This window comes from Branchiostoma lanceolatum, chromosome 11 (genome assembly GCF_035083965.1).
Source record: "Branchiostoma lanceolatum isolate klBraLanc5 chromosome 11, klBraLanc5.hap2, whole genome shotgun sequence".
NCBI classification, from domain to species: domain Eukaryota; kingdom Metazoa; phylum Chordata; class Leptocardii; order Amphioxiformes; family Branchiostomatidae; genus Branchiostoma; species Branchiostoma lanceolatum.
Window position 1 is genome coordinate 9,621,066 of NC_089732.1, and position 4,713 is coordinate 9,625,778.

The window sequence follows — 4,713 nt, forward strand, 5'->3', positions numbered from 1 at the left end:
CAGTGAACTCTTGAACGCGTAAAAACGAATAGAGTGGTCTTTCATTACATGGGAAAAACCGACTGAGAACTTGAGAACGAGCATATACTGTAGAGCATTTTATCCCTGCTCTCATTTGATAATAACATCTTATTAGTCAAAATGCAAGGTACATACGGTAGTCTTAAAGATCAGATTCCAAGACATCATATAGGATAATGCAACGACATTATATAGGAGAATGTATATAATATTTTTGTAATGTTAACATTTCTATGTACATGTAACGTTATAAAGGTATCTTAGGTGTCAAGATCGCTAGATCTAATCATGTCTACGTTACAATGTGACGTGTACCATCATGGACAAGACGGTGGATTTTAAGCCCCGTTCACCCTTGTGCGTATGTGTAATTCCATATTAAACATTGTAAATACGCAGCAGCACGCTCAAATATGTATATATGTACAAATAAGGAATTCAGCTCATCCATTGCGAATGAGGTGCGCAACACTATTTTTCTAGCTGCGTATGTGGTGCGCATGTTGAGGGTATCCCGGACGCACCCAACTTAAACCCCCCTCTCACTTGACCCGCGGCACGCTGGCGGCGTCGCTGCGTCCTGAACTGGAGTTGTGTTACCTTGACTTTATAATGGGAATACTATTCAAAACGTATGGCCAAAAAGACAACTAAACACACAAATCTTAAAAAGAGTTTTTTTGTCGATGAAAATTCGTTGAATACTTTGTTAATTCGATCGGCCACAGCGACGCCGCCAGCGTGCCGCGGTCCAGTGAGAGGGGGGCTTTATCCTGGCGTACCTCCGACGAATGCCAAGCGTATTCCGTGCAAATTCACGATTTATTAAAAATGTGGCTGCTTCCCGCTGTTTTTATGACCACGGTAAAGATTCCATAGCGCGAATATATACATTTTGTCATCAAGGACCGCCTAAATGTGGATCAGCAATCACATTCATTCTATGTCTTGAGAGTACCCTGGATGTATGAAAGAATGAACTCACATGGACTTTATATATGCGTGTGAATGACCCCTATATCGTATGAACGTAGAATGACTCCTTGCATGCTCTTATATATTTGTTATATATTTCATTAAAAAAATATTTGATTTCCTCAAACGCCGTATGCTCATTCACACTACATGAGCATACTCCTGTTCATCACTTCGTCCCTTTCTACCAACTTCGTAATCGTTGCCCTCCAATTTGGTGCTGGTTTCAGTCCATCCACGGACGGTGTGGTACGCACAGTTCCGTAGGACGTCATCATCAGGTTTGACGTCATCGGCGTTTTCTGTTTTCCCTGGCCACAAAGACCGAGGATCGTCAAACGAGACTGCAGTGCCACTTCCATCTTCAGCCCTTCTAAAACAAGACACAGAATAGAACATAAGAAACAGTTTGAAGTGATTCTATACCTTCTGGCGAATGGATTCTGAATTCGACAAAAAGTACGACGACAAGAATGAAATAAAAGTAGTCATCATCTACTAAAAACAGTATCTCAAGCGACTTGATAAAATCTTAAAACAGTCAGACGTTTCAAACAGCATCCGCTGTCGTTCGTCAGTGACTAAAGGGAAGAACTGGAGAACCAACTTGAAGTTTTATACCAAAACTCTGAATCTATATATGTTAATGAGATGAAGACAATTTAGGTATTGTATTCAACCTTGTTCTCCTGAGTTCTTACCTTTAGTCACCGACGAAAGATTGACTGACTGCTTCAAAATCTTATCCAGTTGCTTGAGTGACTGTTTTTGGCATATCTAATTACCTTGATGTCAAACCTTCATCAGCGCATAGTCATTATCTGTTCCTTACTTAATTACTTACTTATCTTACTTACTGATCAAATACCGGATTACTGTAGATGTCAGTCGAGGACCTGGAATGTTCTCTGAAAGAATGTTGACAGCAAATTACCGAGATGAAGGATAACCATGCACGGAATGTGGGTATTCGCGTGCGAAAACAAACACGTATTGTATTGAATAGCTATTTATAGTGCATTATGTGAGACATCCGACGACGACTGTCTTAACCAAACATTTGAGGCCATGCAACACGGTCCAGAAGATATTCTTTTAAATTTTGCCGACATCCGATATCTTGACGATTTTTTGTCATTTCTTTAGCTGTATAGAATAAGGTACATACATTTCTACACCGTTTCATTCACTGAAAACTTATGAACACCAACTTATGTGTGTGACTGTAATATTGCGATAAGCATTTAGCAGTTTTCGTATTACTTTTCTAACATGGGTAGTTTTAGTATGTACTGGAAAGTACGTTGCAATTTAGCCCAAGTGTGCTGTCAAATTATCAAATAAACCAGTTTATCATAATGCTTGGTACTATAATCAAACTTAAACAAATGTAAAGGCACACGAAATACCTTGCTTCCTCCACTGTCACTGTCCTGAAATATAAAAAGTCCTGATTAAGATTGAGCAGAAAAAGACACGTCTCAATCTGATCGAGAAATACGAAAAGATAGACCAAATGCTAGATCCTAAAATGATAAGAAATACAATATCATATAGCTGAAATTAGATACATATCTACATGTATCTTGAACTGCAAAAACATGTGTCTCTATGTATTGCATCGTTCACTACTCACTCTTTTCCTCGCTTCCTCCGATAGAACAACAACGCTAATATTAGAAGTCCGAGGAGCACCAACACGGCAACAGCGCCCCCTATCGCTGCATAGGTTTGGGTTCGTGCAACTGAGTCTTCTTCTTCTCCCTGTTTGTTGGCATTTCCTTTGCTTGCTAGATCCAGTGTTGTTGAATGTTTTAAGTTGTCATTATCTTCTGTGTTATGTCCAGTTGTTTTCAAAGTTTGAGGCAACGCTGAAGAGAAAAACTGCCCTGTACTGACCGAAGTCGTTGGATGTGGAACGTTGTCACCATTTGCTGTGTTTTGTCCAGTTGTTTTCGAAGTTTCAGGCAACGCTGTCGAGGATAACTGCCCTGTACTGACCCTTATTTGATCCGTAGTGTCTGTGGTGCTTACAAGTGGTTTCGTCGCCTTGGTGGCATGTTTGGGTGTGGCAGAAGTTGATACTTGTACTTCTGTTGCTGCAGTATTCACTGTCGTGGCTGAAAGCACAGTTGATGGTCTTGGTTGTGTTTTCTTGGAAGGAAAACTAAAAGGAAACAAAGTTTTATTTTGAGTAGTTGTAGCTTCAGGTGACATTATATCCGGGAGCGTGTTTGAAGCACGGTATACTGTTGTCTTAGTAGTAGAGAAGGTCGAACTTTGGGGGTGAACTCTACGTGTCTTCCAATATGTTTCTGTAAACATTTTAGACGTGGTAGCCATACTGAATGGGGCAACGTTCACTGTTGTACCACGAGTTGGTGCAAAATCAGATTGTGTTATCGCAGCGAGCGGTTTTGTTGGAAAAGAAGAGGTGGAAGCAAAAACTGAAGTTTTTCTGACCGTAGAGTCAGAGTTGAGTCGTACAGCAGCCGTAGTTGTAGTTTGTGGTGTTTCGATTTTTGTTGTTGAACTTGAGATTTTATCGGGAGTTTTCTGTGACGTCGACATTGCCATGGTAACAGCCTTTGTTTCGCTGGGTTTAGAAGTTGTTGGTATAGGAAATTCTGAGGATGGTAGCAATTCAATGGTAGATGAAGATATGATATAGGGGCCACTTGTTGTCCTTTTTGCTGTGTTGGAGTTTCCTGGTTGAAGTTTACGTGTTGTTGTGCCAATTCTGGAGGTGGTTGCAATGCTTGTCAAGGTGCTCATAGTGTTGGTTTTCGAGCTGCTGGTTGAAGAAGAGTCAGGCTCAGTCATCTGAGAAGCCGGCGTAGTAACTGAAATTGGGGGTTTTCTAGACACAGATGTAGCGTATGAAATGTCGAGTGGCATTTCAGTTATACTTGTGGTAGTTAAAACGGAGGACCAGTTTGGTGGTGTTGACGTTGTCACAGTTAAGAGCTGTGATATGGTAGACGTTGATGACAGATTAGGGACCGATGATGGTGTAATATCAGTTTCTGTCGTTTTCGTAGAGAATAGTACTGGAGTGGTAATCGGAGAAGACAGTACGGGTATGGTAAGGGCGGCGGTCTGCGGGGGCGAAACAGAGGTTGTCCACCTGACGGTTTGAGTTGGCATGGCAGTTGTAGTAGCTGTCATAGTCTTGGTTTTGGATTGTACAGTGTCTGTAGGGGTTGACAGTTTTACATGGGCGGATGTCACGTCTCTTGACAACATGGTTTCCGTAGTTTTCGTAACTCTTTTAGAAGCGCTTTCTGGAAATTGTGTAATTGGGTTGGTAGAAGAGGTTGATGACAAGGAAACTTTGGTAGTTTTTGTAGAACCTATGGGTGTAGTGCTTGGTTCTGTTTCCTTGGTAATAATGTTGTTCGGTCGCCAAGAACCCCCACCTTGGGAGGACACAGTTGTAGCCGAAGGAAGACGAGAAAATGTTGTCGTCTTTGCCACCGTTGATGTTTCGGTTGGCCACATAATCAGTGGCGTTGTAGTCTTTTCTGGGTTACAAACAAATACATTATCATTGATATGTTTTCTTTTTATTAAATTTTCTACAAACAAAGGTGGTTCTAACCTTAAGTGATCCAGAAATACTAATCAGATTGCCAATGTTTTTGCAAGTTAAGGTTGTTGCAAGTTAAGGTTGTTTTTTTTCGGAAAGAAATGCATAAAGCTAGCCAAACACTTACC

General features: G+C 41.0%; 1 long non-coding RNA gene across 1 annotated transcript; it reads right to left on the reverse strand.

Annotated features, from left to right (window-relative positions):
- Positions 1-788: 788 nt before the first annotated feature.
- LOC136444878 (uncharacterized) lies at positions 789-3,946 on the reverse strand. Its single transcript, XR_010757345.1, has 4 exons — positions 2,633-3,946; positions 2,406-2,429; positions 1,854-1,904; positions 789-1,369 (listed from the first exon to the last, which is right to left on the reverse strand). It is a non-coding gene; the product is annotated as an uncharacterized lncRNA (long non-coding RNA).
- Between the last annotated feature and the right edge of the window lie 767 nt (positions 3,947-4,713).